This window comes from Anser anser, assembly GCF_964211835.1.
Source record: "Anser anser genome assembly, chromosome: 10".
Classification (NCBI taxonomy): Eukaryota; Metazoa; Chordata; class Aves; order Anseriformes; family Anatidae; genus Anser; species Anser anser.
Window position 1 is genome coordinate 21,031,038 of NC_139730.1, and position 26,114 is coordinate 21,057,151.

The window sequence follows — 26,114 nt, forward strand, 5'->3', positions numbered from 1 at the left end:
AAGAAAAAACATGTCTTTGACATCCCCAGAAAAATCAGCCTAATTATTTCGCAGGCTGTTGAGTTGCAGTATTTGAAGAAAGGTTAAGGGGTCTTGAGTTTAGAGGTAGCCAAATTAAGGAAGAAAATTAAACTGGCTGGTGAGCTTTAATTTCTAATGGTTCATAAATTTCCAGGTCATAAGCACACCTTTTTTATTTTATTTTTTTATTTTTAATCAAGAACAGATTATTCCTTGGCATATGGGATCTTAAAATTCTCATGTGTTCTTAAAGTAAGTTTCCTTTAAACAATGCACTTTTATTGAGATGCTTTCATGTAGTCTTCCAAAGTTCATCAACACAATACAAGGTCAACACACCCTTGACTGGGTCAGAAAATATCACTGCCTTTCTTCTCCCACTACATTATGACATGAGAGCAGACAAGAAACACTGTGATGAAGCTGGTGATCTTTCACAGAGATATGGCCTTAGACCTTCTGCTTTCAATATGTTAATAGAAACCTCTTCCTGCAGGTAACTGACTTTTTATGTAAGAGGACTTTTTGTTATAATTTAATAAAAAAACAGACATCCAAAAGCTGTATCTATATAAATTACTACAGACTGCTCCTATAAAAAGTGCATAAATTAAAATATAGCATGGATAACAATTTTCTTTAATAGCACTACCATACATTTCTTAAACATGCTTCCAGTTAGCAAACCTTTCTATGATGACTTTTCCTAGCTATAATCTTTCAGCAGAAAGGACTGTAGCCATAATCTAATACCTCCATCATATGGATAAAGTGTTTGTGTTCAATTTAAGAACTATTTTTAAAATGATTGCACAATGAGGGTGCATAAATTTCTGAAGCCTGCCTGAGTTTGCACTAACACATGATACAGACAAAAGATTCATAAAGCAGTTATATTCAATATTCATAAAATTTAAAAATAAAATAAAACAAAATCTTACAGCTCTACTACTCTGAAGATAAGGAATGTTGTCTTAAGCAGTATTTACAGATGTACCTTTGTACACATACCAAGAGAATGAGATTAATTCATGGACTTTTGGATAATACACAGCAACAGCCACTTTCCATGGAAGCAAATTCTACTATTCTGCGTGCAACATATAGAGCAAGACATACTTGTCCTCAGGGTTCCAGGTAACACTTGCTCTGTGTTTGTTGCCTTTGTGTTGTGACAGCAGCAGGAGCTGCTACTGAGAGAGGCTGGACTATGTTTGTCCATGCGGGTGGCCTCCCAGGGGAACCCAAGGCCACAGGAGGGGTGGTTGCCGCCGGTCAGGACACAGCCATCCTGTACATGCTGCCCTAGGACTGAGGACCTGATCGTACAGACACAACCAACATTTTACTGGAAGCAGTAAAAATAAAGGAAATAAACCCTTCTCCACAAGTCCAGTGAATGACAGAAGGCCTAATGTGTCATTCTTACAATGAATTTATGGTTAGACATAGGGAAACATTTTCCAGCAATGAAGATAAATAAAGCACTAAAACTGGTAATCTGGGGATGATGTGGAGAACGGAACATTGGAGGTTTTAAAGTACATGGAGGTTTTTGGACTACTCCCAGGCATGTTGAGGGGGAGATGCTCCCGTGATTTGGCCTGGGGAACAGATTAGATCACTCTCAGGGTCTTCTGTGGTTTCCATTCTGTTCTGGCCCAAGAAAAACAAGCTGGGGTGCACCAAGTTGGTATCAAAGGCACTTCTTTCTTTTTTTTCTTCTTTACTCCCAACTCTGCTAAATCAGCATCTGCCTAGTTGGACAGATCTGTATGTACACATACAAAAGAGGAACAGAAAGAGGATTTGGGACTTCACGTTGTAAAACTCGACTCAAGGAAGTTAAGAGGAGAGCAGCGTGCATAATAAGACTGATCATCAAATGAAGCAAATTAGTACTGCTTTGCTTGAAACTCGAGTCAGCCGAGCAGATCCAGAGAGCAGTCGCTGGTCCACTGCCAGCCGTGAAACAGGCCCCAGTGGGGGTCACCTTTATTCCTCAGACCCAGAAGCATGTAGAAGGGATGACCCTCTCCAGGAGCACAAGGCATCACACAGCATCTGCTCTCCCCCACGCCATCTGGGCTGGGGAAGCGCTAGTCAGAGGCTTGCGCATCATCTGCTTGCAGCACTTGCAAGGACGTCATCAAGGCCCTCCTTTCTCGTCAAATTGTCCCTGCGCTGTGCTTGCCATCACCCCTCCTTCCTCAGCCCACACAGTCTGTCACCCCGGCCTGTGCAGCGAGGATTTGGACTCTGGAGCATGGAGCACATTAGGCATGGTCTGAGGTATTCCTGTTACATCGGTGTAAATTGTGGCTGCAGTCCCTGCAACACAGAGATGTGGTAAATGGCAACCCTCACGATCCCACTCAGTTATCAGGGAGGCCCCTTGCTGCTCCAAGGCAGGCCGCAGCCTGGCTTGACCAGCCTTGTCAGGCACAACTGCCTCAGGAGAGATTTCCAAGCCCTCAGGTGATACATTTGAGCACAAAAATAAGCTGGAAGATGACATTTCTCTCAGAAAGTGAAATAAATGGCCCTGGCATCTCACAGGCTCAGTGAGAGAGTCAAAAACAATTTCAAACGGCCCTCTACCACACGTGTGGCAGAGAGCTCTGTCAGTGAGTCCCTGGGCTTTCCTCAGGCTGAGGCGCCTAGGTGTGAAGGACAGACTTTGCCCCCGAAGGCAGGATGGGTTCTGCCTCCCACCACAGCCCGCTCGCTTTACTGCTGGCACCTCCTCTCCGCCCTGAGGATGGCCGCTCGGCCTCTTCCGGAAGGTTCTCTGTAGCCCATGGGCTTCCCCGAGACAACATGGTGACTGTCTCCTCATGCACGTGCAATAAAGCATGAGGTGCCCCAGGGTATCCCGAAGACAGTGTTTATGTAGAAGATTTGGTCATCTGAGGACACCTAACGCAAACAAATGTGGTGTTTTAACAGCAGTAGGGGAAATTTGGGCCGAGGACAGAGTTAAACCTCAGGAGTTTGTGAGAGTTTCAGTGAATGATGAATAGGCCTAAACGAACTGTGTACATTTGTCCCCTCACCTCTCCGCTGTGACTTTGGCAGTGTCCGGTATGACAAAACGCTGTGGAAGCAGATCATAGAATCATAGAATCATAGAATATCCTGAGTTGGAAGGGACCCTTAAGGATCATCAAGTCCAACTCTTGATACCGCACAGGTCTACCCAAAAGTTCAGACCATGTGACTAAGTGCACAGTCCAATCTCTTCTTAAATTCAGACAGGCTCGGTGCAGTGACCACTTCCCTGGGGAGCCTGTTCCAGTGTGCAACCACCCTCTCTGTGAAGAACCCCCTCCTGATGTCGAGCCTAAATTTCCCCTGCCTCAGCTTAACCCCGTTCCCGCGGGTCCTGTCACTGGTGTTAATGGAGAAAAGGTCTCCTGCCTCTCGACACCCCCTTACGAGGAAGTTGTAGACTGTGATGAGGTCTCCCCTCAGCCTCCTCTTCTCCAGGCTGAACAGGCCCAGTGACCTCAGCCGTTCCTCGTACGTCTTCCCCTCCAGGCCTTTCACCATCTTCGTAGCCCTCCTCTGGACACTCTCCAACAGTTTCATGTCCTTTTTATACTGTGGTGCCCAGAACTGCACACAGTACTCGAGGTGAGGCCGCACCAGCGCAGAGTAGAGCGGGACAATCACCTCCCTTGACCTACTAGCGATGCCATGCTTCATGCACCCCAGGACACGGTTGGCCCTCCTGGCCGCCAGGGCACACTGCTGGCTCATATTCAACTTGCTGTCAACCACGACCCCCAGATCCCTCTCTTCTAGGCTGCTCTCTAGCGTCTCATCGCCCAGTCTGTACGTGCAGCCAGGGTTTCCCCGTCCCAGGTGCAGGACCCGGCACTTGCTCTTATTGAACTTCATGCTTGATGTCCTTGCAGCCTTTTCACACTAGCACTGAAAATCCTCAGTGGTCCAAATACATCTAAAATATTTAGGTGCTGATGCAAACTACTTCTAGAAATGAGGAGATTCTGCCAGCCTTGGCACTGTCTACTGAAGGACTGCAGGAAGACTCAAAGTCTAGGCAGGTAAAATTCAAGTAATTAATCTACTGATTAAGTATCTTAGGATGAAGAGAAGCCATGAATTGCAACTAGTTTGTTTTTTCACAGCTGTACCCTTAGCAATGTAAGTGTCAGCTGACCATCAGTATGAAAATCTACCCCAGTGAGGCCAGACTGGAATGTTTCAGGTTTTCATTAAAATTAAATGAATTTAAGTCTGAGTGTGATTCTATCTCTAAATCATTCTTTGTGTTATGTACCTTTTACTTTTCCTAGAGAGTCCTTGGATGTTATTTACTGTGAACTATTTTTCATGCTATAATCTGAACTGACGGCTACAAGGCACCTATTTGTACATGGCTTTTGTCTCTCTCTCTGTTCTTATTACCTGATGCCAGGGGAACTAGTGTGTGTCATGTTCGGTAACAATTTTTTTAGAAATCTCTCTTTCTTTTCACTTCCGCAGCATACAATCTTTATGAATGCTGTGTCATTCCTCTCTTTTAAATGTCTTGGTAACAAAATATAACGGATTGCTTTTTCTTGATGAATTCATAGACAGAGGAATATCGGGGAGATCAAACTCCTTCTGGTTTCAGGTTAAATTCAGACAATACGTTAGGCTAGGAATTGATTAGCATATGGAAAAGCTGAAATGTTTTAAAACAAGTGTTTTAGGATTTGGTTGTTTTGTTTTTGTTGAAAAATTGACACAACTCAACAAAAAAATTGACACAACTCAACAAAAATATCATTAAGTCAAAATATTTTATATAATATTTTTAATATTTTATATCCATGTTTCATATGGACCACAGAAGATTCTTCCATCCACCCTTATATCCAAAATAAGGTATCAGTTTGACTGGACCACATCTGGGGAGAAGGTGTCTTAGATCAAAACAGACCAGAAAAGTCAGATGAGTTTGGAGTTCTTATTTGCCAGGTGTTGTAGCTGGGGAGAGGAGGGAGGCCTGTATTACTCCTCCAAGTAGCTACTTAGTCTGCAAGTACCTAGAAGGCTATTATCCAGAGACAGTTGGCCTTGTGCCATCTCTCTTGCACAGTAATTCCCCTCTGCCTTTCCAGCTATTTTTCCAACCCAGCAAGTAGCTCTTCTGCTTTCACGTATATTACTGGTGTCACTTTAATTTTGGTCAACATATTTATCAGTATAACACACCTGTCTTAATGTCTGATGCATTTTATAAGTCTGTAAATACTGCAAAATGTACTGTACTGGTTGTCAACAGCATTGTGTGTTTGAAGACATTTACACCCCAGCAAAATCAGGGTAAAATGAAACTAGTACTGTTAAATTACTCAGTGTTTTAATTTCTCTTGGGTAAAGATCCTTAGTAATGTAATATGGCTGCAATCCATTAGAGTCCAGCTACACCGCTATTATGCTAAAGTATATTGTAGTCAGTGGAGTGATGCTACTGTGCTCTGGCAGAGAATCTGGTCCTCTTTTTGCCATCATTTGCTCTGCTGAACTGAGTAAATATGGCAATTCCTTGGATTGTTAGTAAGAAGGTCACTTTTACTCCATTCGTCCTTGTCCACTCTAATTGAATGATCCGTCTCCAACTTTCAAACTTTTCCCTTTAGATTTGACCCCATGGCCAATGGAGGAAAAAAAGTCAGTGGTACATCTAAACTATGTACATGAGTGCATGTAAAACAAAATGCTAGTTTTGCTGTCAGTAACAAAGAAGGGATGCTACCGCTACCTTTGACTTCCTAGTCCAGATGCCTGTAGCCCACGTGTAGTCTAATAAAGAGCTGCCTTCAGATCAAGACATGCAGACAAGACCAAAACTCATGTCTCTACATGAAGAAAGACATTGTCTCTCCAAGGCTCTTTGTATGAGATTCCATTGCATAAATAGCTGTTTCCAGTGTTGTTTTATGAGTCCTTACCCAGATTGAGTTGTTTGGCCTCCAACTCTCATCCCAAAAATGTATGGATTTCTCCTGGGTACCATATCTTGTACCATATCTGCTAGCTACATCCAGATGTGTTGAATACTCAAGGACATTTAAATGGTACTTATAAAAACAAACAAACAAAAAAAGAATTTCCACTCTATCAGTGCTTTGTGACTTTTGAGGGAAAACAAGCCTACATATCTTGGGTAATAAGTCTTGTGGTTTTGCAGATTTTGGTAAAATGGCTCCGCACCTGCCTCTGTAATAGTCCTGTCATCTTCACAGGTGCCTACAATCATTGCTGCTCTTGAATTCAAAGCCCATGTGCTCCCCAGCCCTCCCACTGCATTTTTGCTCACTCTCCGTGCATTCTATACAGGGACATGTGTTGTGGGGTGCTTTGCAATCTACATCTGGCTAGCACAGAGTAGTGAGGCAGGGCTAGTCCTTTCCCTCCATGCCTTATGGAGCAATTAGCTCAAGAAAAGATCGAACAAGATACTTGCAGAGACTGCAACTTACTAGGTCTTGTAGTAAATTTACATCCATAAGGAGGTAGCTAGAGGCAAGTCTGGAATTTGTAGCTTCACTCTTGGGATAGAAACACATTGTAAACGTTTCTAAACCTAAAAAAAGTTTTTTAAACCCCTAGTCCCAAACAATGAACTCCAGTTTTAAAAAGCTACCTAAAAGTGAAATTCCTCACTGGAGGATCTATTGCTGATGTAATTGGAATCATTAACAAAAGTGATACAATTTACCTAGTATGCCTTATGCGTTGGGTGTGACTTTAAATTTGGCAGAGAGAAACACCTGTGGTTCTCAGTGTGTTGTTAACAAGGCTGGTTTCTTCACTGCTGCTTCTTTTTGGTAAGACTTTTTACTTCTTGCTGTAAAATTCTTCACGTTCAGGGCAAAAGTTTGTCTGTTCTTACATAATATTCCAGTGAAAACTTAGCATACCAGGCAGCAACAATTCAATGAGTTACAATTGATCGTGTCACTTTCTGAAGGACATAAACATGCTTTGATGTTGTGTTTTTCAAGTTTAGTGTTGTAGTGCCACTACAGTTATTATTTTGAATCTCTTCTAGAAAATGTTGGCTACATATGGTGTGCTTTAATCCTGTGCGTCTTCAGTAGAGGACCTCAAATTATCTGTTGACTAGAAGGTGGATTTAATGTCTGGTTTGAAGCAGTGTGTAATTCTAGGACAGAACAGTAATGATTAACGGTTGTTATCAGTTGATCGTTGATGAATGGCTTAAGCAAAATGAGATTTTGGAGTATCAGTCAATTTTTCTGTGGATTCCTTTCAATGTAATGGTTGACATCCTTACTGGCCTTCTCTAGTGAAGTGTTGAACGTGCCACAGAAAATGAATTTCTTCGGTCAGCTGTGAGGAATATTGGTAAGGTAGGGGGGAGGAGAAGGCAGTATCTTAACGTTGCTTGTATTTTATCTATTGTTTCCATGCTTGAAGTCCTTTAACAACTTTGACGCATCATTTGCAAAGACTACATTCACACAGAGTATTTACAAACCAAAGAAACTGTGCTTCTGGAGTTTTAGAAATGTTATCAATGGTTATGCATAAATAAGGAAGCAACCAGAAGATCAAGAAGCCCAGGTGATTTCTGTTTAACTGAAAGTACCACTGGAAAAAGGGAGGGGGCACAGTTAGCAAAGGGGGGGAAAAAAATGTAGAAAAGTAATGGTGGTTGTAAGCTGCTGTGAAACAACATATGCTAAAGAAAATTGCTTTTATATTTTTTGTTTTGTTTGGATAGTTTATTGGTTTTATAATGAATCACATAGAAATAGGGGAAACAGCAGCAAAGACCTGCAGTGAAATACTGCTGAGACTTATAATGCAATGTAAATGCACACAAGTGTTAAAATACATTGTCCCATTTTGATTAGAGGTTCATGGCTACAGCCTGGCTTATCTGTTTACATCTCACACCAATGCATATAAGCCTGCGGAGTATAAAAATAACTGCGTTTTGCTCAAGCACACTTGCAATCCATCTTCTAAAATTAAGAAGGAAAAAAAAAAAAAAACACCCTCTCAGCCATGGGAATACTCCCAGCCTCGTTAATTTTCAGAAGTCTCCAGTGGGACATCATTTTCTTTTATCTTCTCACAAATAGCCTATAGAATCATATGCATCTTGTACTGGTTTGGTACTGAGTGGGCTACAGCTATGTATTATTTAACATTTTGGACAAGCTTTGGTTTCATAAACAATCAATCTTCTGCTGTGTGTTTCTGCTCTTGTGATTAATGAAGGTTACGAGCCTATGATTGTGAAGTGCCTAGGGTTCTCTTCCTTACCTAATCCTGCTTAAGTGCAGTTTGGTCTGATTTTTTTCTAGCCTTTCTTTTGAGCTAATAATTCTTCTCTCAGATGCTGAATGTCTTCTTGTTACGTATTGCCAGGGCAGTGTCCATACACAGGGAAGCTACAAAGCTCACTTAATGCTGTCATTCCCTGTATTTATTGTTGGGGGTTCTGGTAATGCAAAGTGCCTAGGGTCAAAGGGACTACAGCTTTTAGTTTATTTTTACAGGGATTCTACTAGTTTTTCTGATCTATTGACTTTGGTGATCAGTTTGACAAATGAGGACATACTGGACCCATACATGAAACATGAATCTTTTCAATTTCATTATGAACCTTTGTTAGGATGTTGTACAATAATCTGTTGTTCAGCTATTCTCTGGTTTTCACAGGAGAAAACAATTAGTGCTTTAAAACTAGTCTCCTTAGATTCCTTTTTAATTGAATATGAGCAGTACATTTGCCTACATTTTACAACTCAGAGTTTCAGAGTGTTAGACAGAATACAATTGACTATGCCCATATAAAACGGTGACTCTGCTGAGTACTTCTTAATCCACAAAGAATGGTGACTATGTGGGGATTTTTGAAAGTGTGTATGGGTTTTTCTTGGTTTTGCTTGAGTTTTTTTGTTGTTTTTTTGCCTGCCTCCTTTGATAGAGTTCCCCTATTGCCTCAGTCCCAATATATTTGCTGCTGATTTCCATGAGATTGTTGTGTAGGTTTCTTTACTTCTAGAATGAAATACCAAGCTGAGGCTAAACTGTAAATATAGTGTGTAAGCCCAATTAGGATAGCTTTCAGCTGAGACTTACTGGTTAAACTGTAGGAGAAACATGTTCAGTTTGTATTTCTTTGGAGTGAATTTATGCATCTCATCTTAAAATGGATGAAACTATATTGATTTGTGTATGTTGAGGACAGGGCCCTTGCTTTAGCTCAACAGCTTCATGAGTTTTGATGAGTTGGATTGTCTTCTCTGTGTGATTTAACTGCAGTGAGAAGGGAGGGGTTTATCTTGATGTCATTATTTGTTAATGTCACTTTGCAGAGTACTAAAATTACAGGGAGTGATTCAGTGACCATCTCATACAGTCTGTTGACATTGAAACGCGTAGCACTCTGCCCCTGCATGTGTTTGCTTTCCATTCCTTGTTTTTATATCAACACAACATGTGTACACACATGCATGTGATGTATGCCGTTTTATGAAGCTTCAGGAAAATGACTTGGTTGTTGTTCAAAAGTAGGTGGAAATGCAGGCATCCACACAAGCACGTGTTAGAAAGATGGGAGTTGCAACATTTTTGTTTTGTAATAAATTTTTGCTCTCTGACTTTTTACGGAATGGTTTAAAAAAAAAATAACCACCATGAGAGAGATGATGTTCAGAGCAGCATAAGCTGTTCTAATGGCTGACTTCAATAATAATAAAAGACAACAGGGGACTAAAAGGTGTGGTGCGGGAAGCTGGGAAACACATTCCTTTCCCCAGAGGGTGTACTTAGCTTTGTGCCTTTGATCACTTCAGTAGTATCATTAGAGTGCAAAATGGCAGGCACTAGGGAGCATTATGGTAATTATAATGTGATCGTTAAAAAAAAAAATCAAAAGAAGTTTGAACTTATTTGGGAGTTTTCTCTGATGAAGGGTTGCTCATGGCTGAAGGATAAGATGCTGTATTAGATAAAATATAGAAGCTCCAGTGGGACTGTTCGTGACACATTGACTCCCAGGTTAGCTCTGATGCAGAACAGTCTGTACAGAACAGACTTTATTTACAAGTTCAATAACTTTAATCTGTGCATGCACTTTATCATTACTCGCTATTTGTCTTGCAGTAGCACCTGCAAGCCCTTGTTACTCAACTAGATCCCACTGTGTCAAGAACTGTACAAACATGGAATGGAAAAAAAAAAACAGTCCATGGAACACAAAAGGCCTAGAAAGCCTTTAGGCAATGAGACTGCAACATGGTTGCTGGCACTTGGAAAATCAAAGTGTTTGTCAAATGCATTGCAGTTCACTACACAAACATTACTGTAATTTACTATGTAATGTTATGGAGTGGTTTTGTATTTTTATGTCTTAGTTCTTAAAGAACAGAGGAATTTAAATGGCAGTGTTTTTTTTAGTTTATTAGTAGTGCCTTGGCACTGTGGAGTCAGAATTTGCTTTGCCGTGATCTCAGAGAATACACTTTTTCAGTCAGATGAGCTACTGTTGGTTGGGGCAGAAGGCCAGATGAGTTAACATTTACATACATTTCTGCTGTTTTCAAACCTTGGATGTAAAGCTGACAGCAAAGGCAATTTCTACTTTCTCTGTCTCTAGAGAGCCAGTAACTCCATGAAGAATGGTGCCAATTCTAGCAACTAGTGGGATGTGTGTTTGTAGGTGTGAATAGGAACGTGAGCTAAAGGTTTTCACACAACTTCAAGCTTTAATTTCAGCGTTCTGAAAGCATATTGTTTGGTGTTAAGTAAAAAGGCTAGGTCACTAATAGAGCAAAATGCAAGTCTTTAATGTAAAACAAGAAAACTGTAGACTGAGAGGTGCCTTGTGCTTTCTATATAACCTGTCTAGATAAAACCAGTGCAAGTACCTAATGTAGCAGCCTTGCGTCACCGGTATTGTGTGAAATCTGATAATGAGCAAAGCTTTTAAATATGCTTTTTACTACCTCATCACAGGCTGTATTGATTATGATCATGTGCAATATCCGTAAAACAAAGTACAGCAGGTAAAAGAGAAAAATAACCAAATTTGGGGGCTGGGGGTATTAAAGTTCCAGTTGGACACACAGAACAAATTTTGTTGTAATATAACAAAATAGAGTATTTCAAACAAACTGTCGTCTCATCATCGTCAGCCAAAACTGACCGCCCGCATAGTATTACCATTTCCATTTTCTGCTCATTTTCTTTTGTTCGTATTGGATGCATTGCCTGTTTTCCATAGTTCATGGATGTCTCGCTGTGATAGAAGCTTGGAGAGCAGCAAGCACAGCTCGTTTTCAGAAATGGCAATTATAATGAAAAAAGGAAAATGTAATAAAATGATCCTGTTGCCCCAGACTCTGCAAGGTATTCCATCAAACCTCAGTCAGAAGTGTTTCTTGTATTGGTCCTTCACCCTCCCCTTTTTCTTTTTGCAGCAGCTCTAAACATTATGGGATAGGTGGCATATATAGATACATAAATCTAATTTTTTGGCTTGCTTTACGGGGCTGAGAAGACTGCCTCCCATAGAAACAGTTAGCAGTTCACAGGGCAGAGCTAGAGTGTCTTTGAGTAGTGGTGGTAGTCTGTTTGGGCGAAAGGCAAGAGGGGTATGTATTCTTTTTGTGCTGACAGCAAGGATGACTTTCACTTCTTGATTTTTCACAACATAAAAGAAGAAAAGAGATCATTAGTTACAGAGATATTGCACCTTATAAGAGCCTGACAGCGAAGCAGGAGACTGTGTTTTCCAGGGTAATGGGTTTTTCAAACCTCTGTTGTGATGGCCAGTCACTTGCTCTTGGCTTTCCTTCTGTCTTCCGTGAGTAGGATAGGGTTTTTTCCTTGCTTTTGGCAGTGGGAACCTGTGTGTGCCCTGCGTTGTGAATGTCTCTTACTCATTTATTCATGTATTTATGTTCCTATTACCCACAACTTTTTTGCATTTTTTCATTTTACACATGAACTAGCTGAGATCCACAGAGGTCTTTAAAAGCTGAGCTTCTATTTTAGTGTCTAACTTACCACAAGTTTCAATGGGGAATTAATAGCCTCCGTATCTTTATGGGCCTGGTACTAAATGATTTGCCCAAAGAGACATAGGAAAATATAGTGAGCTATTTCTCCGAGCTGTTATCTCCTAACTGAAGGACTGTATCACACTTCAGCACTCACAGTATTATAATAAGTCTTAATTCATTAATGTTTTTGAAAGATCTTGTAAACCTCTTAGGAGCAGAGCTTTGCGAGTACAAAGTGCTATTTTATTCATGAACTTCCAAAACCTTCCGTACTTTTTTTTTTTATTTTAAAAAAAGCGAGTGTAATAGAAGGCAAAGTTGAACATTTACAGTCTCAGGATTTTGATGTAATTAGGGGAAGGAAGGAAATAGTAAAATTCAGAATCTTTCATGAGAAGTCTGAGACAGAGGGTAGCAATGAAACTAAATGAGTCAAAAAGATAAAGACATGCTGCAGTGTTACCCATGTAAGAGTCCAGGTTATTTCAATCTATGTCATTTTCAAGTGAATTCCCTTTCTCCAGACAGCTTTTAGTGGCCACAAGACCCAAGGCCAAAGCAGTCTGATAGTTTCCCTCAGTTAATCCAGAAAATAAAACCTTTGCCATTTGCAACTTCTACAGTGGAATAATTCAAAGGAAAAAGGGTAGAAGTTTGGGACTGCTATATTTGGAGTGCCAGAAGAGGGCAAAATATATGAGACAGTGAGGAAAATTATGCAAAACCAGAGGCTGTAGGAAAATAGGAACCAATTAAAAAATATCCACAATCCTTGAAAAGCAAAAAGGGTATAATCCTGAGCCTTGGGAAACTAGTAAGTTGATTTTCTTCATTTCCTACTTTTAAATAGTTGCTGTAACTTCAGCTGTGAAAACAGTTTCAGTCTTTCAAAAAACAAACTCCAGGATGCCTTCTGTAACACAAATGAGGGCCATAATAGCAGAACCAGCCCAGATGCAGCCCCAGTACCAGCTGATGCTCTTTCTTAGCTGTAGCAGGCTACAGTATGAAGAATTCGTAAGAAAAAAAAAATTATTAGTGCAATTGACACTACTTTGATTCTTTAAAGATATTCTTTCTTTAAACCTAATGGGCTATTCTTCAGCATATGAACTCTGTGAGGAAGATTGCTGCGGTTTCTCATTTGGAGTACATCAACACTGTCTGTCTGATTTCACGCAGGAATGCTAATTGGCAGTATCTGCAGATAGGGACTTCACTGTGCAGAGTTGAAATTATGGGATGAAATTCAACCCTGAAGTGATATTTTCAACATTACATTCTGGGAGCTGTCAAAAGAGTGAACAGTCATAGGAAGAAAAGACTATTGGGAAAAATGAGATTGAAGTATGAATGCCCCCACCTCATAGTGTAGCATTGGCTAATGCCCATCTACTGCTGAGTGACTTCAAGGTCACCTCAGTACATGTAATATACAGACTCCACTTTAAATGCTGGATGACAGTTTACAGACAGATTGGAGAGTGTACCAATCTGCCAATTGTGCATTTTCCTTTTCCAAGTTTGGTGTCATTGAGAACTGTTTAGCTTCATTTATTAAAAGTTTTCAAACTGATCACATTGCAGTTCACGTCCAAAGGTCCAGCACCTGTCTGAAGTGAGCTTCATGCACATGCGTACCTCTTGGATTCATTTATGCTTGCAAAGTTGAAGTTAATGCTGTCAGCACTACCATAAAATAAAAAGTAGCAGCAGCACTCCTCCCCTATACTTTGTAGTTTAAACGTGGATGTATATAACTCCCTGCATCGCTAATCATAGAACAAAAATGTTTGTGATATTACATGCTAGTTATGGCTGCTTTGACTGATAGCCATAATGGCAGAAAGAATTTTGACTGTGAAATGAGGTGCTTGTGGTGGGAGCTCTGCCAACATACCAAATCGAGCGGGAGGTCTGAGCACACTGTAAACTGGTGTTCCATATGCTTGAGAGACTTTTGGAATCCACCCAGCCTACATATGCTTCTGTTGGCAAGCTCTGGAATAGAAAGAAAGATATTGTCCTCGCCCCACCTAACATACCTCCCACTCATGTGGAATGCTCACTTGCAAATGGAGAGCGTGCAAATCTAAGAATGATAATGGCATAAACCCAATCTCACTACAGCTGGATAGAAAAAAAATGCATAATTGAATAGATTTTAAACTATAAAATAGATTGATTTAGAGATAATGGTGAAATTGTCTCTAAATGCCTGCGATGTTCTCCAGTCCATGATCTGTGCAACAGTAGAAAAATTTTGATGCTGTTCTAAGGTGCACAGACTTCACTAGTCAGTCCATGGAACTGTTGTTTACTGGAAGATGCTCTGGTGACCGAAACACTCAAAACAATATAATCTTCCACTGCTTATTTCTGACTGTAGAGAAGCTACAGTACAAAATGGTTTTCTTGTGGGTGTCAGAGATTGCGTTGTAGTGGGATAACATAATGTGTAGGCAGCAGAACCTTCAGCTTCTAGATAAGCAACAGAAGAGGAGATGGAATATTCTATGACTTGAAAGCAGGTTTGTGCATCCTAATCAACAGATTGGTGGCAGAGCCAGCTTAGAGCTTCTAGCCTTACCCAGTGGGACCACACTATCCATGCCATTTGGGGAATGACTCCAAGATAAGTTTGGCACAGGCTTTGTATCCCCACTAAATGAGATGTGGTTATACCGTTTTTAAGGCTGGAAAGAAATGTCCAAAAGGATTGATCACAAGGCAGCTATCTACTTAGTTATATATCCTTCCAGTATTTACATCTCCTAGTGCAATAGATTTGAGGCAGCAGAAATGAAATTAAAAAAAAAAATGTATTGAGTAAGGTGTTTATCTACTCATACTTCTGTGCTGAATAGTTCTAATGTGAAAAATTCTGCAGACAAAGGAGTCAGGCTGTCATAACCTGATGAAAACAAGTAGAATGACAGAAAGTGGACAGGTAATTTATAAATTTGTCTCATTTTAGATTTTATGTCATGTTTAATTCCAGCTGCTGAATCCCACTCCTATCCTCATACTGTTAGTTCTACTTTCAGCCACACACAGAGGTGACAGGTTGTGGAAGTCCCCTAGTTAACTGTGGTGATGTGACAGAAAGGGGAATAATCTCAGACACTTGTCCAGCTGATGCTCTGACCAGAAATAAGATGTGGATGTTCTGATATTTTAAGGGGAAATAGCTCTATTCATCTTGACGTGGAGGTTTGTTGCTGTTACTGGAAAGTGAAAATGAAAAACATACAGAATATGCAAACAGGCCTAGCACAAATCTGTTTCTTGGATTTGCAGTCCTAGTGCCTGCCATCAGATTTGTTTATCTACTCTCATAAGCAGAATACATTGCTGTGGGGATTGTCTTTTTTCAGGCAAAAAGACATGCAGTACTAGGAGAGCTGTGGAAAGATAAGAGTGGGTTCAGAGAATTTGGGAAGTGGGTAACTTGGGAAAGGAGAATTAATGTGTTGGTGAGCTGGGAAAGAAATGGTGGAGCAAGTTTGTGAAGATTACTGGGTCTCCACCTGGCTGCCACAATTTGCTGTCCAGGTCATGAAGCGGGGTTGCTGCTCAGTCCTCTTCTCTTTGGCTTGACTTATCAAGGACACCACCTCACCTGCCTGCTTGAAATTACTTCTCATGTCTCCCAACATCTTTCTTCCTATTCTTAGAATCACCTTCCTCAGCTTTTTCAGTTATGTCAATGCCAAGCCTGCATAGATGCGTACCCTGGCCTTGTTCTGAAATTTTCCACTTTCCCTTTTACTCCACAAAATAGACTCTGTGTAGAACAGCCTTGGGGACAACAGTGGGAAGAATTTGTTCTGTTTAGCTTTAATGAATAATGCTATCTTGACACAAGTGGCACAGATCAGCCACACAAACATCCTAGACCAAACACTGTGCAGAGCGAGAGCTGAGTTGGAATCCATTTACTCCATATTGATTCCTAGGCAGTTCCCACTGTATGCTTTTTCCCCTTCAAATATTTCTGAAATATTAGGTTGTGGCAAGTGACAGGCAGTTCTTCTGGGGGCCTGGCTTATCACATGCCTCTCTGATGTTCATGGTGCAGGTGGCGAGGAAGGAAATAATGCTCACTTCATAAATGTTCTTATCACTGGTATATACCAAGGACTTGATTGCTTCTCCTCCTCCTCTGCTGCCCTACTGCCTTGCTGATGATTTGCAGGGAGGTGGTGGGAAGCTTTCCCATCACAACTGATTTGCAACACACACTTTTCTGCTCTCACAAATGTTTTCTGAAGCTTTTCAATGCTGACCTCAGGACACTTAATACAACTACATTTCCGCTTTGGTAGTTAATAGCAGAAGTCTTACAACATAGCCAGTGCTTCTGTTTCACAAGTTTCAGTCTTTTGATGGTAATTTTGGTTGGAACTTATATGAGACAAAATGGCTTAAAGTCATCTTACTCAAAAACTCATGCCCACTCCACATTAGTTTTGTGGGCATCACAGTAATTATTTACCATTATAGGCCTGCAATCAAATGTGGTTATCACCACAGCATAGGTGGCAATATAAGGCACAGAAGGATCAGGAGAAAGGTGTGTAGATCTGATGGATTTCCTTTAGCTTTGGTTGGTTTGGAGGGCAGAGTGCAGTTAGTTCCTCCGATCACCCTGTAAACACGCTGTTTAGCTTTGCCGATACTAATAGTCATGCTACAAGAGTGCTTCAGGATAATAATATTAAAGATGCATATATGTGCTTATGAACTGTGCCATAGGCCAGGAGCACTCAGACAGAGTGGTGCACTGTGTAAGCCATCTTCAGTAACACTTAAATTTTCTTTTAACAAATGGAATGAAACGACCATGGTTGCATTTATTTGAAGCTACTCATAAAATTAGTTAACTGTTTTCTTTGAAAAAATAGGCTGTTAATTTTCTGTGAAATGTATATATGTCCCTATTCATCTTCCCCCTGCATTGTATTGGAATTAAAAAATAAAAATATGCTGCCATTAAAAAGGCTATGAGAAGGCAGAGAGGAGTTTACTGCAATCAGTGGTAAATATGGCTCTGAACTGTCTCTAGTTTGGAAATTTAGTCTGGAAATTTTTTTCTTGTATTCATACCTCTGTAACATTTGGGACTCGGAGAAATATTGAGTTCTTGTGACTGACCTCTTATGAATAAGATGGGAGTGTGTATGTATGGCTATGCGTGTGTGTACACACACGTTCTTGTGTATGCGCACAATAGATATGAAATCCTACTCACCACTGCCTCTTCCCTCTTTGCACTTTACCCTTGTTTATCCTTTTCTTCAGAAAAACAAAAATGAAAGCATTTGGAGCTTCATAACTCTTCCACTCAAAAAGCAGAAGGCTTTGGCCTGCTGTTCCTCCTACCCATTGCCTGAGACTTCCCATTCTGGGAGTCAGACACACAAACATATGTCACACAAAAGTGGTGTAAATACCATATGCAAACAGATTCTTCTGTGTGGGTGGCAAGTACAAAACCCAGCTTTTGGCACCAAAAAAAATCCTGACTCTGGTTCTCTGGAAAAATTTAGGAAAGAAAAATTGCACCAGGTGAGGGTAACATCTGCCAGGTATGCACTCTGAGTAGGACTGAGGGATTCCTGTGGAGTTTGGGTTTTTTTCAAACCACCTGAACCCTTGTTGAAGTTCAGAGTCTGCAAAACTAGTTCTAGTACACTGTATTTTTCTTCCTCTTTCCCTGAAGTTATAAACCCTTGTGGTTTCCAAGGGCAATTCAATGTAAAAAGTAAAAAATTCTAGCTAATGGAAGAACTTCGTTGAATTGGAATGGAAGGGCAAACCAAAATAAATAAATAAATAAATCTGGCACAAGTTTATGGCCTATGTATACACAGGATTTATACTGACAAGCAGACTTATCCCTGCTGGCATGAATCCCAGAAACCACAGTGGCTGGCAAGTCTGCCCAGAAATGGATTGCACCAATAGTGTGAAATGCCTGTTCCCCCATCTCCTGGGGAGGGCTCAAAACATGATAACTGCTGAGTAACGGGATTTGGCTGAAGAAATTAAAAATGACACCCTCCCTAGTGGAATCTCCCAAGGGAAAGGCATGGGGGATGTTTGCAGTAGCAGATTCAAGCTGAGTGTCAAATCTTTTCTTAATTTGAAAGTTTTATTCACTCTTTCTTGCCATATTTCTGCGCTCTTTCTGCATCCTACTTGCACATTGCTAATCTGTTTTGCACTAAACAGTTTTTTTTCCAGGTCTCTTCTGGGCAGCCAAAGCTATAACCCCAGCTAACCATGACACCAGCCCTTCCTCAAATCATCAGCAGGTTTAAAATGGATCGGTCTTGTAGGGAATGAAAAACTTTATCATGAAAGATTTCAGGATATTTTTTTCTCCTTTTTTATAGCTTCGAATCTCAATTGATTTCCGAAGGTGATAAGTTTAAGTTGTGTAGGCTGTGTTTTCTTGTTGTTGTCCCTTGCTGTTTTTTTTAAAAAAAGTAAAAAAAAAAACCTGCAATTGTTGCTGACTTTTTTTCATTATCCTCCCTCCAGTGAGATTAGGAAAAATCACTTTAGAAGTGTAAAATATCACTTCAGTAAGAATATTAAATTTAGATGTAAAATTATACCTCCAATGAATGACTGTATGAGCACTTGCACTAAAGCGGGATTTCAGGCAACCCCCCAAGGTATGCAGTCTCATATCCCGAGGGCTGGGTGTACTCAGTTGCTCTCACCTCAGCTGAAATGCCTGCAACTTGCACTACTCATCTCTTAAGTCCAACTTTGCATTCACTGGGTGAGTGGGTTCAGGAATAAGAGGAGTGCTCTCACACTATGCCACAGCTGAGGCTATAACTTCAGTGGACCTCTAAACTCAGCCAAGTCTGTTTGAAAAATACATTCCACTCAAAGGGAGGCAGCACTGGCATTCCTCTCTCCTATCACCTGGGTGTGATTTTTTGTTTTCAATCTCTAATTTTCTCACTGTCTTTCTGTAAATGCACTGCAACTAGTCTAGCTCCTTATGAGAAGCAAATGTTGCAGTGCCAGTGATCCTCCTCTGCGTGAGCTGAGGATCAAGCTGCTTGGTGTGTGTATAGGGACCATGTCAGAAAACTTTGACTCACTTTAAGATTTTAGCGAAAGATAAAGTTCAGTTACAATCTCTTGCAATTAACATTTGCTTTGTCCTTCCCTCGCACTCTCCCCACACCACAGCCACAGGTATAACATTTCAAGTATTTTTCATTAAATAACATGTTCTTACTTCTGTCTCAACTGAAGTAAAATAGTGGGGGGTCTCTTGTCTTCGCTGGATTTTCTGTGTTCAGTGATATTTCCAAAGTTCAGCAGATAACAAGAAGGTACAACTAATTCTTCCAGAATCTGGACACCTTAGATATCTCCTGCTGCCCTCTGTCAAGCATGGCACTATGCATTCTAGTGTTCTTGACACCTTCTGTTTCAGACCTATCACAGCCACCTGCCTACTCCTTTGCAACCATGTGAAGCAGCTGAGAGTTTAATGTTTCACAGGTGACAGTCATCTTTATTTGCAAGCTTCAAAGTCAGTGCACAGATGATATTTTTTTTGGTAAGATAATAACAAAAGATCTCAGAAGTGGAATAGAGCATGAAAAGTCAGTCTCATCTTCCAGGTGTAAAGAGACCTTTCTAATCAAGGGATGGACCACGGAATGAAAAATACTGCTTGTAAAAACTGTTAATGGTTTCTAGGCTGTGCTCCAGGCTCCGCTCCTTTCACGTGGTGCATATATACACTAGTGGGTTTATTTGCTTATTTTTAAATGATGTGTGGTATTTGACAACTGCCTAAATCACCTATGCCTTTTTTCCCCTGAATTGGATAACTTTGATTTTTTTTAAATTTCTAACGCGATTGCAAATTCAGTTTGCTTCAAGGAACCATTGTTCATAAAGTTCCTGCACATTATTTTAAATCTAGTGAAGGAAAAGGTATCACGGGGTCAAAGTGATTATAATATACAGAATTTATGTATTTAATAACTTCTGTAGGAGATCTATCAGAGTGGAAATGAACGACAACTTCCATGAAACAGTGTTCCTCTGAAATTAGGATAACTTCTCCTAAAGCAGTGACTAGATAATTGCTTTGTTGAGATTTACTATTTTCTCTGTAGTAATGCAGTCAGAGGATACCTGGAAAGACTTGACATGCTACCTGGATATTCCAAGAAGACCAAGTTTCACATAAGGCTGTGAAAATATCAGAGGAAAGAACTTCCTTCTCCCATTAGAATTTAATCAAATTTTCAGAACGTTTGATGCCCTTTCCTTGAGTTATATCTTTCAAAAATCATTTGTACTGATCTTGCTCTTTCTAGTTCCAAATCAACATAAAGACCTTGATGGTTGGAATGGGTACAAATCAGGTTTCCTAATGAACTCATTTAGAAATTACGTGACTGGAGAAGGAAAAATCACTGCATGAAGCTGGCATTCCCGAGTGGTAGGCTTTTGGTCTCCAAACACTGCAAGTACCCAGGAATGTAGATTGACCAACTGCTAAGAAGCTGGGAGATGTGTTTGAGTAATTTTTTCTTCCTTCCTTCTACGTTTTTTTCCTCATCACCAGGTTGTTGGAAACAGGAACATTCATCTACATTCAAACTTGTTTGATTTTTGAATGCTGTTTAATTGCATTTTCTTTTCTCCCTTTTTCTTACGAATGTCTCTACATCCACGTTGTTCTAATTGCTGCTGTCTCTTGCTTTTGAAAAAGTATTTCTTTTCTCATGGAATTAGTATCTAGCTCTTTGTTTGCCTGAAAGAAAACAAATTGTGAATCTATTCCTATTCATCCAAATTGTATTTGGATCTCAGCACGTAAAATGTTTGAAAACTTCTGAAATTTAGAAACCAGTAGGCTTAGTTTGAATATGCTGCACACATAAAACAAAAGGCATATTTAATTCCTCATCTTGTTTTCTTGAAGTCAATAGCAGATTTACTATTGATCTCAAGAGGAGCAGGAGCAAGAAATTAAATGCAATAATTTGGGGCTGTATATTATAATAGTCTATAGAACAGGTGACAGGACTCACGGAATCATTGCTCAGCTTGACTTTCCAATGAGAAAATACATCAAAAAAGCTGTTGCAAGTCTGAAATAATTGTGAGTTTTGTATATGTGGATTTTTTTCTTGCCCCCCCCCCCCCCCCTTTTAAGATCCTTGTGATTAAACCTGGTCTATCAGTGCATTATTGCATCTCCTGGCACCAGTGAGCAAATAGGCTGACACAGCACAGCTCCCTGGTGACCTCCTAGCAATGGCTGATTGACTTTGCAAGGATTTTTCATTTCAGGAAGACTTGCAATTTCCTGAAATGACTTCAAAGAATCACATCATCTTATTTCATATTCGCATTTGCTTGCATCAGTTATTTTTTGAGATAGAAGGCTGGGGGGGGAGGGGGGATGAAACTATTTCATATAAATAAGTTGGATGTGTTTCATAAAAGCAATGTTCTGACCCTGTTACTATGTCTGTGTACCCACCTATATTGAAAGAGGATTGCATTGTACTAGGATATCATAGATTACCTAAAATCCTAAACACGTTATTTGTACTGCTATGAAGAAGTATCTTTATAGCTCACTTTACGCCTATTGTTAAGAAATAGCACAACAAAGAGAAAGAATCAAAATGACAAAGATGTGGATGTTCAGAAGACAAATGATTGCAGGTGTTAGAAGGAGTTGTCCACCCACAGGCTCAGCAGGTTCTGGAACAATCAGTTAGGAAATGGGGTATTTCTGGTACACAATCTGCAGATACGTGGCTTGGTTAGCTTCATTAGAAACCTGTTCAGAAAGGAAAGTAAAAAGACTTCACTGAACCCCAGCCTGTTATAATCTATGAAATACCTGGAATTTCCCAAATCATGACTAATATAATATACCTCTTCCAGGGAATACATTATACGAGACCATAAAAACACTGTATAATTAATCTTCAGTGGGCTTGGGCACAGAGATGGCTAGTTCATGTCAAAGTTGCCTCTTTAAGTCAGAGCTTCCAGAGGGCAATATGAAACACAAGTAAATGCATGCGTGGTTGTCTTCATATGGCAAACTCTGCTCTGCTTTTTTCTTTCCTGTTCGTTCCATTCATTCTAACTCATTTTTAAGTTGTGGTTTTCTCCCTTCTGTGGCTATGAACTCAAAGATTGGTCATTTTGATTAAGCTGAACTGAAAGAGTGCTGTTTGAGGGGGTATGAGACAAAAATGGAAGTTCTCTGGCTCCTTTTACCTTAGAAGTTGATCTGCTCTGTTTTTCCTTAGTACTGCTGCAAGTGTAATTCTGGGAGAATTTAGCTAGCTTGTATACATTGGATAGAAAAGAGCATGAGAGACCATGGCTGAGAAAGGACTTTTTTTTCTGTCCCTAATGACTCTTGGTACCTGAAGCATCCCTGGGGATGTTTGCATGTGTTCATCTCCACAGGCAGTGAATCTTCTTACTGATCTGTCTTTCTGTGGTTGACAAGTGAACTGCCAAGCTGTAGGTGCATTTTCTAGCTAGATGAACCTGTCATCTGACTAGAATTCCTCCTGTTGGATTCGGTCACTCAACCTGAATTTCTGAGCTGAAATAATAGCTATGATATAGCTATGAAATATGGTCAGACCTCTTCAGTTTCTGTAGATGTGAGTGATGCTGATAGCCTGGACATCGCTTCTTGCTGCAGAAATTCTAAAAGGTTGAGAAGTGCAGTTCCTTCCTTCACTTGTGGTACTTGCCATTTCCTGCTGCTGTGTCCTACGTAATATGCAAAGCGATTGTTATTTGCAAATCTGACAGTAGATGGGTTCCACACAATCACAGCAGTAAGGATATAGTGATATCCATGTAGATGAGGGTGGCACACTGACAAAGTCGTGTAGCAGAGCCGCTGCAGAAATGAAGCTGCAATGGCTTGCCCTGAGGAAGGAGTGAGAATTGTTGCTCAGAAAGAAAAGGCAGGTAAAATGAATCTGTAGTATGACTGCTTCGAGAAAGGGGGTTTAAGAAACTTCAAGATGAAAGGGAAATCTGTGTACTGGGTGACAGAAGCTGTGAATTTTACTTTCACAAAGTCCTAGTATGTAACAGTGGAGATAAGTATTGCTTACCCTAACCAGGGACTTCATAGCAAGAGAAGCGATTTAGTTTGGATAAGATAAAATAATGCTTTGCTTTTCTATAGCAGCTTTTGCTAAAATCTCTTAGAATGCATTGCAGTTGGGGTTCAAAGACAAGTGAAATGATCTGTCTGTCTAACCATTACCACCAATTCATATCAGTGTTCCAGTTTGCTTCTGTGGCTGAAGTTTTGTGGCTCGAAGCACAGATAACGAACTTCACTCTTGGTTTTCACACATACAGACCTGTAATCCTATTGTGCTTTGGGACCATCAGAGGAAGATACACTATTGCTTATACTTTGCAAGCTATCTCCAGGCATCAGTGGCAATTGAGATAAATGTTAAAATGCTACTTTAGCCAATTCCATATTTGTGCAAGATTCTTTACCGGCTGGATTTACAAAACAGTGTTATAAGTGCATTTACTATTTTCCATCAGTGTTTTTACTAGCAAGAAAGTGATAGTAATGAGTAGAAGCCAGATTTATGAAGGTATTGAGATACCTATTTTTAGACGTTTAGTGAGATTTGCAGCAGCAGTTCTCCAAGTTAGTTGCATGATTTATCTGGGCAAAACTATAAGTTGCACCAAGAACCTAATTTTATTTTTAAAGTTTATTTTAGAAATATTACCTCATCCACTTAAATGAGGATTTAAGCTGAAATTTGTTTGGGTAAAGAAACTGTTTATTAGTTTAGATCCTAGCACAACAAAGTTCTGCTCTACTACCCCTAGTCCTGGGTTATGACATATATTCTAGGTATCTGATAATGATGCTGGAACTTTGTCTTCCTGTATTCAAAGCAAAGTTAGCTATCTGTGACCATTATCATCATTCTGTATATAATACATATGCTAGAAGTTGTTTAAGGTATCTTAATAAGCTGGAATCAGCTGGAGTATAAGAAAGAGGTACTTTTTCATTTATGGTGCTAAATTTTTCTTCTTTCACAGTCGATTAAAATGTATGGAACATGTGAAGATGAATTTTGGTGCCATTTGTGGCCATGACAAAGATCATATCACTTAGCAGCATGGGGATTTCAGAGGAATTGGTGAACAGGATATGCTCCAAGCATATGCTCCACTGGTCAGCAGCAGGGTTGAAGCCGCTTTATCCTGGCCAGTAATTCATCCACAACTCTTGAAATGCTCCAGCTCTCCCTGTCCTCATGTGCCAGACTCAAGGAGCTGGAAATGTTCTTGCAAGTGAGCAGGTAGGGCAGCAAAATCTCTGCCTAGATGGTACCCAGGCCACACATCTCCCCACTATGGGACCCGTCAAAGGAGGAAGTTGTCCATCTTCCTATCTCATCCAGAGATGGAGGAATGGGATTTGACCTCAGTCTTCCCATTAACGTGAAGGCAGCATCACCCCCTGCATGCTGGCATGAGAGCTGCCGTGCTTGGAGGCATGTGGTTTGATACCGTGCAACTTGGCTGCAACACCAGCAGCGGGAGCTCTTCATGTCCCTGCCAACGGTGCTGCATCCTCGTCACGCTGATGCTATCTGCCAGGCTGTGCTGCTAACTGGAGCAGAGGGCAAGGACTTCATGGAGACCCAGAAGGTCAAACCAAGGGTTTGGGGAGATGAATCAGAGTTAATATGTGATTATGATTGCCTTAGTTGAATTTCAGCTTCTCCAGTTTAATGTCAGTTAAACTGGCTTAATTTCATTGTGGAAATTAATTAGGCAAATCTGAATTGATGCTGTTTCACATCTGAATGAAAATCCACACCAGTGTATATTAAAAAGAAAAAGGTTGTTAAATCAGTTTTAATGGGATTAACTCTCTGGAGCATCCCCAGGTGGACAAACTCAGTCACTGACATCGTATCAGGTCATTAGCAGAGCATTCCTGTACTGGTAAATTATACCCACCATACAAGCCACCATAATTGTTTGCCCTGATAGGGATAATAGTCTCTCTCTCTCTCTCTCTCTCTCTCTCTCTCTCTCTCTCTCTCTCTCTCTCTCTCTCTCTCTCTCTCTCTCTCTCTCTCTCTCTCTCTCTCTCTCTCTCTCTCTCTCTCTCTCTCTCTCTCTCTCTCTCTCTCTCTTCCCCCCTCCCCCCCCACCCCCATTAGCAGTCTCTCTGTCATTAAGATCAGGGAGACGATGATGACACTGTCACTATCAACTTTACTTGGGAGTGCATGCTGTGAATCTCACCTGATGCACATCTCTCCTTAATAGCTTTGTTCTTGACAGAGATCTCAAGTTCAAGCTGAGCTGGCACTGCAGCTGTTCTCAGAGTTGCATGGTCTTTGTTGCACCCAGGCTGAGCTGAGGCTGCCCTCGCACCATTCCCCCAGTATTTTAGCTTAGAAACCTGAGAGACTATTACAAGTTTAAACTGTTTCTCAGAAATGGTGTCACTGTTCTTTCAGGGCAAAGGCCCAAGTTTTGGTCAGTCTGCTTTCCTTATTCTGCTTCTATTTCATGCTTTTACTGGTGCTACAAGACCCCTGTGAAGTAATAATTGAGGTGCAGACCTGTGTTCTGACTAGCAAAATTATAATCTTTCATTTACAAAGCCCTTAGATTACTGGATATAGGTTTTTTGGTCAGATTCTTACACGTGGCTCTCTTGAGGCCATTGGAATTTTCCTGATTTATACTAGGTGACAAATCAGCCTTCTCTATATGGGGCCTTATTGATATGAGAGCTCATCTCAGCTTTCCGCTCAGCACCAGTTTTTTTCCTTTAACATAATCTCAGCTCCTCTGCTTCCTCTGCGTTGAGGACAAGTGGATTCTGCCCATCTTTGGCAGAACAAATTTGAAGGGCATCAGTAAGTGCAGCGATAATTTGCACTAACAAGGGAGTGCTTATGTCTTTGCTCTAAACAG

General features: G+C 40.5%; 1 protein-coding gene across 10 annotated transcripts in view; it reads left to right on the forward strand.

The window, feature by feature from the left end:
• Window positions 1-26,114, forward strand: part of LOC310904863 (uncharacterized protein) — a 499,219-nt gene that overhangs the window by 311,249 nt on the left and 161,856 nt on the right. Inside the window, exon 1 of one of the 10 annotated variants that reach the window (XR_014588648.1) lies at window positions 5,207-6,869. The exons of 8 other annotated variants lie outside the window; for them this stretch is intronic. The gene's annotated coding sequence lies outside the window, so the exon portion shown is untranslated. Of the gene's footprint in view, window positions 1-5,206; window positions 6,870-26,114 lie in introns of those variants that run through there. One more of the 10 variants, XR_014588649.1, reaches the window with a different exon arrangement.